Here is a 12,753-nt window from a genome sequence, read left to right as displayed (position 1 = left end):
ACATCATATAAGCTCTGCAGAAGACACTTGAGGAATTCTATGCACTGAGAGATAAATAGTGTACTCACAAGACTATAGAACAGAATAAACTATGTTGGGAAAGTGGATTAGGGGACTGGAGAGACGGCTCGGTGGGTAAGAGCACTTAACATTCTTGTAGAGGAGCTGAGTTCAGTTCCCAGCACCCTGTAGGGTGTTTTGCAGCTTCTTGAAACTCTAGCTCTAAGGGATCTGATGCCCTTTTCTGGATCTCAAGGGCATCCATGCTCACATGGTGCTCACCTGAGTGCATATGTTTGCACATGCACGCACACACACAAATTATAACAATAATAATATTATGTCTACCAAAGACTCATTCAGTTAAATACACAAAACAAATATGAATTAATATATTTTTAAGTTACTTAACTAAAAACAACAACAACAATAAACACCATAGACTCAGAGGGATTCACTGCTGGAGTCTACCAGATCTTTAAAGAAGAACAAACATTAATACTCCTCAAAACACTCCATAAGACAGCAAGGGGAAGAACACTTTCACATGCATTTTAGAAGCCAGTATCAACACACACACACACACACACACACACACTTACATACACACACATACATATGCATACACATACATATACACGCCTACACACACAAACACACATACACACACATATACATACATACACACACCTACACACACAAACACACATACACATACATACACACATATATATACATACACACATACACACACAAACACATATACACACACATACATACACACATACACATACATACATACACAAACATACACACACACACACACACCTCAAAACAAATAAAATGATACATGAAGTTGGGCTGTAGATCAGAGGCAGAGAATTTGCCTAGCATATATGAGGACCTAGGTTCAATTCTCAGTACCCAAACAAACAAACAGAAGCATACAGGAACCTTAGACCCTGTCTCAAAATATAAAACCAAAAGTTGGATACCAAACTTACATAAACACAGAACAGAAAAGAAAATTATAAGCTAATCTCTCTAATGAACATAGGTGCAAAATTTCTCAACAAATGCTAGCAAACCAAAGTTGACAACACATCAAAAAGCACATTCACCATGATTAAGTTGCCCTCACTCAAGTATGCAGTAATGGTTCAATGAATACAATCAATAAATTTAATGCAGCCATAGTGTCAAGTACAGAAATTGCAGGATTCTATCAATAAATAGAGAAAAAGCCTTTAACAGATCCAACATCACTTCATGATAAAAAGCATAAAGAAATTAGGAATACAAGGAACATATCTCAGCATAATAATGACTATATATGAGAAACCTACAGCCAACATTATATGACAAATTCAAACTATTTCTACTAAAGCCAGGAACAGGATAAGGGTGTCCACTTTCTCCACTCTTAATCTACATAGCACTGGAAGTCTTAGCTTGAACAATAAGACAAGAGAAAGGAAAAAAAAGAGGATTCAAATAAGAAAAAAGAAGTCAAAACCATCCCAATTTAAAGATGACATGGTCTCAGGCACAAGTGTCCTACCAAACGCATCAGAAAGCTCTTAGAACCAATAAACATTGGGCAAAGTGGCAGGATGCAAATGACAAAGAAGGCAGCAGACTTTGTATCAATAATGAACATGCTGGAAAGAAAATTTTAAAAATCCCACTCACAATAGCTTTAAACATAAAACTCGAGAATAAATCTAGACAAGGCTTCTTGGAACGAAGGCTTCTACACTGATAGTTTTAAAATACCAAAGAAAGAAATCAAAGACACTAGACTATGGAAAGATTGCCTATGCTCGTGGATTGGTAGAATTAATACTGGAATGTGTCTATATTATTGAGAGTAATCTATACAGTAAATGCAATCCTCATCAAAATTCTGCTAACTTTCTTCATAGAACTAAAAAAAATTATAAAATTTGGATGTACAAAAGATCCCCAAGAGCCAAAGCAATACTGAGCAAAATGAATGAGCTAAAGGCAGCACATTCAGTGGACACTATGGAGTCACAGTAACAAAACAGCATGGGACTGGCACACACACGCACACACATACACATACACACGCCAAGTACACGCATGAACACACACAGGCACACGTACACACACACACATCAGTGAATGAAATAGAGGATCAAATAACAAACCACACAATATGATTTTTTTTTAAAGTTACATACCATAAACATATGTTGAATAAAAACAGACCCATGGACGAATGGCGTTGGATATCCACATAGAGAAGGATGAAACCGGATAGTTATTTCTTTCCTTGCAAAACTGAACTCTGAAATGACTAGAGAAAACACAAACCAAACACCTCAAGATACAGCTTTAGGCAAAGGCTTTCTGAAAGGAATTCTGATAGCATGAGAATCAATACCAGGAACTGAAAAGTAGGACCGTTCGAAATGTAAAAGCAATTGAGTAAAACAAACAAACAAACAAACAAACAAAAAACACACCAAAACTAACAACAGGAGACAAGCTTTGTCATCTCTACATGTGGCATCTGATTAATAGCTAGACAATATAAAGAACTCAAAAACCTAAATGCTAGAAAACCAAACAACTCGATGAATAAATAGGCTAAGGAGACGAGCACAATTCTAGAAGCTGAAGAACAAAAGACCAATGGACGGTCAAGAAAGTTTAATTCCTTAGCCATCAGAGTTCAAACTGAACAACAACGAATCCCATCTCGCCCCAATAAGAATGGCTATCATTCAGAAAGCATCAAGTGTTGTTGAGGATACATACATGCATACATACACACACACACACGCGCACACATGCATACATACATATTCACTGAGAATGCAAATTAGTTTAACCAGCATAAACTTAATACAGAGGCACTTCAGCAAACAAACAAACCTAAAAATAGGATCACTATATGACCCAGCTGTCCCACTTCCTGTGTACCGGAAGTGCTCCAAACTCACCCACCCCATAGATATATGCATATCCATGTATAGTGCAATAAAATAGACACAACTGGAGATCACCGGATTAAATGGATACAAGACAGACTCAGGAAGACAAATATTGAATGTTTTCTTTCATTTGTGGATCCTGGATTTTTTATATAGATGTATAAAATAATGCACATATTATTTTATGCATTTATAATGTAGATATGGTCTAAGAACAGGATATACTTGCATAAACAGGCCTCTCTGTTCACAAAGAATACACAGTCATAAGGAGGTCTGGAAACATGACCCAGTGGAAAAGCACTCACTTGTCATGCCCAAGCCCTGTGTTTGATCCCTAGCACCAAAATAATAAATACATAGAGAGAAAAAGAGAGGGAGAAAATAAAGATTATTTATTGCATTAAACAAAGATAAAATTTGTGCACACTCCATACAATACACTCTCATCGTGAGAAAGGAAATACATGTGTGTGTGTGTATATGTGGGTGTGGAAACACCTATGTACACATCTGTATATTTGTATGTGTGTGTGTGTGTGTGTGTGTAATCTAAAGTCTTTTTTAATAAAACTGACTGTGCAGGGAATACACTGGATATACCCTTGTCTGTTAGATTCTGGAAGAAGACACAAAAACTCAATGACTGTCTTCAGAGAAAGTATCTGGTTCACTGCATTTTTACCTTTTTACAAGATGAATGTATTAGTTACTTAATTAAATTACTTATTTTTAAAAAGCTGGAGGCAAGGTCTCACTGCATAGGTCAGGCTGGGACCCACCTCTGGTAAGCCTTCTGCCTCAGCCTCCTAAGCACTGGGTGTGTGTCACCATGTCATCCATGTTATTTAGTTTAATAAGTCAGATTTCAGTTTTTAAGAAATATCTGAGTACATTAAACTATGGATGCACACATGGAAAAACCTAGTGCTCGAGGGCCTCTGCATGCCAGCTCGGTGTAATTCCCTTTTACCCCGTCATCGGCGCCAGACAGAGGTGGTCAAAGGCCCTGTGGAAAAGAGCTCCCTAGGAGGAGTTAAGAGGAGTTATTGGAAGCAGCACCTGGGATGTTCCGTCCAGGCTTCAACAGGAAGAACCAGTTAAATCAGGTTTCCTCTGGCCTTCCATCCCAGAGAAACGGGTATGTACATGTCTTGGTTCGAGACAATGAGAAGAGTCTGCAGTCACAGGTGACCAGAAAAACTGAGCCCCCTACTCCCGTCTCTGAGATCACAGAATGTAAGATTCAGGGTTCCCCTAAAGAGAAGAATGGGACCATGTCAACTCCTCCAGCTTCCAGGGACCTAGAAACTGGAGCTAACATGTAAGTTACACAGTCGCACAGTCGCACCTATTTATGGGTGACAAGTCCCACAGTGGTCAGCGGCACCTGTTTCCTACTTCGGCCTGTTTTACCCAGGATTCTCTGAAGCTGTGAAGGCCCAGAAAGATCCTGCTCTTGGAGCCTGTTGCACCAGCAGCCAATAGGATCTACTCTGTTTTGCTTCTAAATTATGTTTCTTCTGCAGAATTAGTTCCAGCCAAACAGGGTTTGGGCTATCAATTGCAATCTCAGAAACAGATCTGGTGAAGGCAGACTGCTTTACACTCTAGGTGCACCTACAAAGTGGGTTTTGCTTGCCTCCTGTGGTAAGAATAGAACCTAGAGTCTACTGCAAGCCAGGCAAACTCTTGGCCTCTGAGACACACATTCCCCCCTAGAGCTTCTTAAGCGTCTTCACTTCCTTGGCCCGGTTCTCTGCATGTGGTAGAGGAGAGAGGCTGGGATGATGTGGTAGCCCAGTCCCATCAAGCACTGATGTAAACAGCAGTGCTTTGCTCTGTGCTGGCTGCAGTCTGGACGTCTGCACCCAGGAGTGGGTAGAGGCCCCTCTGCAGGCCTAGAGAAGGAGCCCTCCTTCTTCCAGTTCAAGCAGTTGCTTGGATTCCTCAGCTTGTGGCTGTCTACATACTGATCTCTATTACCAGGCAGAAGTCATAGTGGGCCCACCCTACAACCTCATCTTAACGGTCTACAGCCACCTCATGTCCAAATAAGGTCATATTTAGAGGCAGTGAAGGTCAGGACTTCATGTCTTCCTTAGGGGGCCCTACACACATCATAACAGAAGAGGAGAGAGGGAGGTGTGCTAGGGTTCAAGGACGCTGACCAGGTCTTGGTGCTCTCTAGCTAGTTGGGGGACAAGTTCAAGCAGACTTTGGCAGCCAAGTGCTAACTAGGCCTGATCACACTTAACTTCTGAGAGCAGGCCGGCCGTGCATTCAGGGCCAACAGGACCTTAAGCAGACTGTGGCATTCCCTAAGCTTCCGCATTTGTCCCATCAGGACCCAAGACTCCTCGCTTTTGTGGGCAAGTACTTCAATCCATGAGACAAAGTCTGGACTACCCATTATGCCTCTATTATAGATGGGAAATCAAGCTTCCGAGAGAGGCAATCGTTAGCTCATGGTCATCCAGTAAACACACAGGGCACAGTGCTGAGAGTCCCAGGAAGTCCCCACTCCAGGAAAGGTGGGGTCTGGTTCTGGAGACAGGGCAGAAAGGCATAAACTCTGGCGACTGCTCTGAAGGAAGTACACAGCTGGGGCTTACGAGCCTCAAGTCAACAGCACTCACCCTGCTCTGTTCTCCGGTGGTAGATCAGGCCAGGTGAGTTAGTTTGGGGGGTGCTGAGGACTCAACACAAGGACTGACCTACCACTGAGCTAGAACCTGGTCGTTTTCCAGGTTTCCTTGTCCCTTAGAGAGAAAGTGTCTTGGAAAGAGGAAGCTCCCAGTATGGCTTGGCTACACCCATCTTTTACCATTCCCTGGCCTTTTTCCCAATCATGGAACTCAATTTTCAAAATATCTTTTATATACAAAGCCCCCCCGTCCCTCATTCAGAAGAGTCCCAACAATGCACGCACACAGTACTGAAGACCAGTACTGTTGGCCACTCCCCAACTCCCAGCTCTGGCTTTTCTGAGTGAGAAAGTGATTTGAAAGCCACATGGCAATGTGGGAGGGAGGTCAAGGACAAAAGACTACCCAGGCCTGCCCTTGTGACTGGTGAGTTTATGATCACTAGAAATAGAGGTGATGACATTAAAGAATAGTTGGTTTTTTTAAATGCAATATTCTATTTTTTAAAAAAGATTCCTGTCTTTTCACACACTCTGAAATATTTCTGTTGAAATTCTTTATCGGGTGCTTGTTTCAAAATAAAGCTGATGGCGAGAAACCTGAGGTTGGTGCCTGTTGGGAGAATGGTGAGTGCTGGGGGGGGGGAGGAGGGGGGTCTTCTATAAAAACAATAAGTTGTTATGACTCAGCCAAACTCCATTTCTTCTACTACTGTATAATGATTTTTTTTAAGACTGAAAATTTGGAATCGTGTGTAACAAAGGGGACTTCTGTGATTGTTAATAAAGCAATGGAAGTTGAAAAGAAAAAAAAAAAGCAAGAAAGGATGACTGTAGTGGGTGGGGTGGGTGGGGGCACCAGAAGAAGGGGCGCACAGACATACAGCATATTCCCCAAGCTGTGTCATTCCCCAACTTGACACTTTCTATAGCCCCCAAACTGCAGAGTGACCAACTGCATTTTGCTAAGCCACCAGTACGCACCCAAGCATCTGTCCGTGTGTCCATCTGTTTGGCCTCTGGCACCCCCTCCTCCCTCTCAGCTCAGAATCCGAACCCATAACCTCCATCCGCGCCCCCATCCGGGCAGGTAACTCACCGACTGGGCTCCTGCTCCACCGCTGCTCTGCACGAAACTGAAAGTGGCAGCCCAGCGCTGTTCGCTGGTCGCTTGTTCATGGAACCCGCCGCCGCTGCCGAGAAATCACGTGGATTCACAGTGCCAGCCCCAAGGCACGCGGGGAGGGTGCCCGGAACCCGCCGCAGCTTGGCGATCGCGGCCGAAGACGTTGGGGCGCGCTTCTATGTCTGACAGCAAGGAAGGCAAAGGTGGGCTTCTGCCGGACAGCGGGTGGGGTCAGGGCGCCGCAGGACCCGCACAGTTCTTTGGAAGGCAGGAGGAGCCACTGAGCAAAACTTTATGGAGTTGGATCCAGGCTCCTGACTACTCCTGGCTCCAGCGCGCTGCAGGATGACAACTGTTCATCACCTGAGATCTGACCTGCACAAGCACGGTCTCCAGCTGTGTCTCTTCCAGGTCTTGAGGAGCCATAAGACATAGGTGCAAGGGGTATCTAGTTAGTCGACAGAAGAAAGTAGGGGTGCAGGGCAGACGGGAGAAGGGAAGAGGTGGAAGGGATTACATGGCCAGGGTCAGTCCTGGAAAGCCGCTGGTCCTGGCTCTGTTCCAAGGTCTACATCCTGCCCTGCCCCTTGTCCATCCTCAGGAGGCCAGCTCCTCCTGAGGATGGTTCTGTTTTCCATATGAGGGAATTTCTGTGACACCCCACAATGAAGCGGCTCTCCCAGAATGCTCTGGGGCGGAGTGGCAAGACAAGGATGTCACATGAGCGCTGCTGACAGGGGCAGGAGTAAAACCATGACCCCAACGCCTCAGGCTCAAGTCCTTTTTTGTGTGTGTGCTGGCTACATCAGCCTTGGCCAATGGTTCTCCATCTTCCTGATGCTGCTACCCTTTAACAATACAGGTCCTCATGTTGTAGTGACCCCCAACCATAACATTATTGTTTTGCTACTTCATAACTGTAATGTTGCTACTGTTATGAATCATAATATACATATCTGATACGCAGGATATCTGATATGCAATCCCTGTGAAAAGGTCATTCAACCCCAAGGGGTCGCAACCCATAGGTTGAGAGCCACTGAGCTAGATCAAAAATCTTGACTCCCTGGGTCTCAGCTCTGGCATCTGTCTGGTCCTCCGTGAAAATGGAGGACCAGAAGTTATAGCAGATGTAGCCGACACCCACAACTTTTAAGAAGCTCTTGTATTTCTGTTCCTTTCTTTGGGTCTTGAATTCCTGTGACCTCTAGCCTCCTTCCTCCAGGGACCAGGCCAGAAATGTGAAAAGGTTTTGAGAAGCAGAAGTAGGTGGCATTATGTTGCAGTGATGACTTGGGTGTGACTCCTAGCTTTCCCATCCCTGCCTGGCTCACCTCTAAGGATGCCTTGATTTTAGCCGGCCTCCGTTTCCTATTGTCAGAGGGTGGAGTCCTGGCCTGTGGTACATGGTGGGCTGTCAGCTGGATGTGTGAGAGGAATTGTAGCCCAACAGTAGGGCTCAGTTCTTATTCCTCCAACAGTTATGTGTTGATGGACCTAGACCCTTCAATGCTCACAGAGGGTGTCAGTGGACACAGACAATTAGGTGGAGAGAAAACACTCAGGCCGTATTTAGATGAACTAAAACCCACAAAGCCGGGCTGGAGAGATGGCTCAGAGGATAAGAACACTGGCTGCTCTACCAGAGGTCCTGAGTTCAATTCCCAGCAACCACAAGGTGGCTCTCAACCATCTGTAATGAGATCTGGTGTCCTCTTCTGGCCTGAGGGGATACATTTAGGCAGAGCACTATATAACTAATAAATAAATCTTTAAAAAAAATAAAAACTAAAACCCACAAAGCCCCATGAGGGCTCAAGACAGGTCAGCATCTCAACAGGTACAAGGAAAAGATCCAGAGAGCTCAAGTGAGAGCTAAAGGTCACATGGCAATGAGAACTGGAACTTGACCAGTACCCTTCCCACTGTTGTGAAGCGAGGCCTGCCAAGAAGGGTTCGGGGTGAACTGTTTTCCCAGACTCACCCTGTGTTATAAGCCATTGCCCTATAAACCAAAGTACTGCTGTCTTCATGAGATCAGAGGACACGGGGAGGATCACTGAACCCTCACTGGCCACTCCTCCCAGCCGCTTGCAGGCAATTCTGCCCTAATTGCCTGAGGTCTCTAGAAGGGGCAAGAGTATACAGACTGGGAGAACTAGGGGAGAAGGGCTCCTCTATGCAGCCGTGGGGAAGCTATCATCCATGCTGAGTGACGACTTTGCCGGGCAGCTGCTTTCGGGTCACCAGTGCTCTGTAAGTGAACCCAATAAATTCATTGGTTCCCTAGGGTAAACTGCGTTGACACGGTATTTTGGTTTGTAATTAGGACCTTAAGAGGAAGTAATAGATGATGTTTATATCTCCCTCCCCAGGGAAAGACTTTTCACAACAGTCCAACCAATGGCCTGAGACCTCTGTCAACACCAGTTTCTTTTGGCCAAAGTGCACACAGTCCTTCTCTGGTGAAGCTTACACGGTTATCTGCTTTGGAAAGCTAGGTCCCTATGTGTGAGAACTGCCCCCAAGGTGCTTGAAAGCCGAGGAAAGGTGAACAGACCCAGGCCTGGAGGAGTACAGTTTACTGGGGACTTGTGGATAAAAGTACTCCTTGGGGGCGGGGCTGGATAGGTGGCTCAGCCATGGCTGCTCTTCCATTGCCAGCAACCACATGGTGGCTCACAGCCATCTATAGTGGGATCTGATGCCCTCTTCCGGAATAAAGTTGTATGTGCAGATAGTGCACCCATATACATAAAATAAATAAACCATTTATTAGGAAGGGTTCCTTGTTTGGCAAAAACATCCCACACGTCTACCTAAGGCCTTAGTCCCAGCTGAGATGGTAAGATATAATCTCAGGGCCCTGGCCGGGGAAGCACTGTTTGCTGTCTAGAAGGAGCAGAAGGTACATCCTCCAGGCAATGGATTCTAATCAGGTCTGCCAGTATCTGGCCTCCGCCACAGTTGTCCTAATCATTAGACGTCGGTCTATGCAGAACTTCTGGGCTGGGAGTAGGGTGGGGTGGGAAGTAGGTTTGTGACAGAGTCTGGCTGTTTGCTTCAGTTCTAACAAGCCTCTGCTGTTTGGGCTGCCACTGATCCTGCTACATGCTCTCTTGGCACCCTTTGGTGACCTGTAAGTGCCCCCGCCCCCAGCAGGCCTGGAGACCTGTTATGCAACAGCAGAGGATACTGGATGATAACATCTGCTTTCCATTATGGCTCAAGGATGTGTTCCAGGGTCCTAGAGTGGGTGGTATTTGTGAGAGTGACACTCTAAAGGACTTCTCAGAATGCCTCTAGTGATTTGAACATTTCTGGACAGGGAAACTCCCATTTTTTGCTCTGTGGCATTAAAGGAAGGCCTTAGGCTTTTTGAAACCCCTTAAGAGAGAAATTTTGATCCACTGTGGCTTCTAACTGGTGTCCCTGGCCTAGAGGACAACATTGTAAAGTCTGGAATTCCCCCTTAGACATCTGGAGCTGGCACACTCTTCCTTTTCTTAAGATTTACTTTTATTTTATGTGTATGAGTGTTTTGCCTGTTTGTATGTACGTATGTATGTGTGTGTATATGTATGCATGTATGCATGTATGTACCTATGTATGTATGTATGTATGTATATATATATATATACATATATATATATATGTATGCTACATGCATGCCTGGTGCCCTCAGAGAACAGAAGATGGCCTTGGACCCCCTGAACTTGGAGTTAGGGGAAGTTGTGAGCCACCAAGCAAGTGCTTGGAGTCAAACCCGGGCCCTCTGCAAGAATAGCGAGTGTTCTTAACGGCCAAACCATCTCTCTAGCCCCCAGGAAGCATTTTTGCAGGGGTGAGGGCTTTCAAGAACCCTCCCCATGCTCCTGGTTGCTTCTGGTATCAGACTCTTGCTCTGCGATCTGAGGACAGAAGAGAACAGGGACAGAGTAAGCTCAGGCCGTGAAGGCTGAGGGAAGATGCCTGGGGCTCACTGCCAACAGTCTAGGCTTATGGTGAGTTCCAGGCCAGTGAGAGACCTGGTCTCACAAGAGGTAAACTGCATTTCTGTGAATAAATGAATTTTCCATCTGACCTCTACGTGCTGGCACAAACACACATACACATCTACACATATATGAACACATGGATTCATGAATGCGTACACACATGCATGTTTTTAAAAGTCAAGTGTACTTGTCTCACGGTAAAGTTCATAGCCTTTTCTAGAGGCTACCGAGTCTTAGAGAAGTGGCCTTCAACCTTCCTAAATCTGCCACCCTTTAATACAGTTCCTCATGTGGTGACCTCCAACCATAAAATTATTTTTTTGCTCCTTCATAATTGCAGTTTGCTACACTGAGTAGTGTCTCATTTCCTAAGAGCATTGGAAATAAGTGTTTTCCAAGGTCCACAACCCACAGGTTGAGAACCTCTGTCTTAATCTATGGCATTGGAGAAGGTATCACACCGTGTCAACTCCCAGTAGAGAACAAAAAACAAAAAACAAACAAACAAACAAACAAAAAAAAACGAGCGCAGAGCACAGATGGAAGGAACAGAAGACAAGGGGTGGCCCAGTTTTCCAATAGTCGACTCTGGGAGTCGCCAAGCTATCCCTGATTGATCAGGGGTCTCCTCAGTTGCTTCTCAAGGCCCCGCTTCTCAATACTACCACAATGTGTGTTCTGCAGGCGGCAGGACAAACCATCCACTGGGCCAGTGCAGTGACCAGGCCTGGAGAAAAACCTTCCAAGCTTGAGATGGAAGAACCCTCTGTGCTGAAGCCTAGGGGTGGCGAGGACAGGGAAGCTAGAGGTCTGTCCAGGGACTTTCTCTTCAGCATTAAAGTTCAATTAATTTGCCTGTTCAGAGGGCCCTGGCTTCCTCTTCTGTGAGAAGTCAGACCAACACAAGCCCCCTGTGCTTCCTACCTACCGGAGTCTCCCATCCCTTTCACTTCCTGCCTGCCTTCCCCTGCAGTGTGAGAGCCACAAGGCATAGGGGACTAGCCAGATACTCCATTTGGGCACAGGAAGGAAGCTAGTCAGAGGAAGGGACGGGACTTAGATGGTGGGGAACAAAGGGTTGTCATACTGATGAGCGGGTGCGGCGCAGAACTGGAAATCCTCTTCCCTGACCAGGATATGGTTATGGGGTGCACGTGCTCAGGGATCTAGGACCAGCCCACAGGCTTCTGAAGAGAAATCAGCACAATGCAAACAATGAGGCCAGTGAACAAAGTGATTACTGTGTTGCCAAATTAGGAAATGAATGAACTTTTCTGGACCCCACAAGTCCGGTCTGCCTCTATCACCTTTTCTCATGTGGCTACTTCGTAAATTCCTGCTCAGCCTTTAAAATGTGACATAAGTAGCCCCTCTGCCCCTGGCTATTAGAAGATGAAGGTGTGTGTTCAGGTATGGCTTGCAGCTGGTTGTGACCTTCTCTGGTAGGACAGCCTGCTGTCCATCAAAGCAACTCAGCCAGGGTTTGAGCTCTTCACCCAGGTTTACCAGTCAGGACTTGGTATCCTGTAGGGGGGAGTGGACCCTTGCTGGAATGGAACATTCCCTCTGTGCACAGGATGACATCTCAGGCGGGGGTGGGGGAGGGTGGGGACAGGGGGGTGTCCCTGCTGCTTGGGTGGCTCCCTGGGATATCACTGTGACAAGTCTGCCACTGTGGTATTCTGCTCACCCAGTCTCTGAACTACTCACAGACCCCAGCACATTACATTTCCTGCTCTGTATCCAGATTAGAGTATGTGTCTTGCAATGATGGATGTGTTATATACGTGGCCACTTGGTGTCTGACCCTCAGGCTTCCAGTCTGAATCAAGGGCCTTGGTTGGTGCACGCACACTCTGGGAGCTAGGAAAGCAGTTGCTAGGGCGTGGGGGTGATGTCCACAGGTTCCACAGGGGTTGCATGGCTCTGGAGGGCTGCAAGTAGGGGCACCTACCAGAAGGACATTGTCACAGATTGGCTCAGCACATAGGCATGATGAGTAAGATGGGTCCCTCCCAT

The 12,753-nt window shown here is 45.8% G+C and overlaps 1 protein-coding gene across 3 annotated transcripts in view; it reads right to left on the bottom strand.

Annotated features, from left to right (window-relative positions):
- Nlrc5 (NLR family CARD domain containing 5) overlaps window positions 1-7,259 on the bottom strand; it is an 80,441-nt gene extending 73,182 nt beyond the window's left edge. For 2 of the 3 annotated variants that reach the window (XM_013119507.3, XM_021232167.2), the window contains exon 1: window positions 6,710-7,258. The gene's annotated coding sequence lies outside the window, so the exon portion shown is untranslated. Of the gene's footprint in view, window positions 1-6,709 lie in introns of all 3 variants that reach the window. The other variant, XM_013119508.3, reaches the window with a different exon arrangement.
- Window positions 7,260-12,753: the final 5,494 nt, after the last annotated feature.

The sequence above is a fragment of the Mesocricetus auratus genome, unplaced genomic scaffold (assembly GCF_017639785.1).
Source record: "Mesocricetus auratus isolate SY011 unplaced genomic scaffold, BCM_Maur_2.0 Super-Scaffold_100714, whole genome shotgun sequence".
Classification (NCBI taxonomy): Eukaryota; Metazoa; Chordata; class Mammalia; order Rodentia; family Cricetidae; genus Mesocricetus; species Mesocricetus auratus.
Note: the sequence above shows the minus strand (reverse complement) of the source record. Positions and strands in the feature narration are given on the sequence as shown.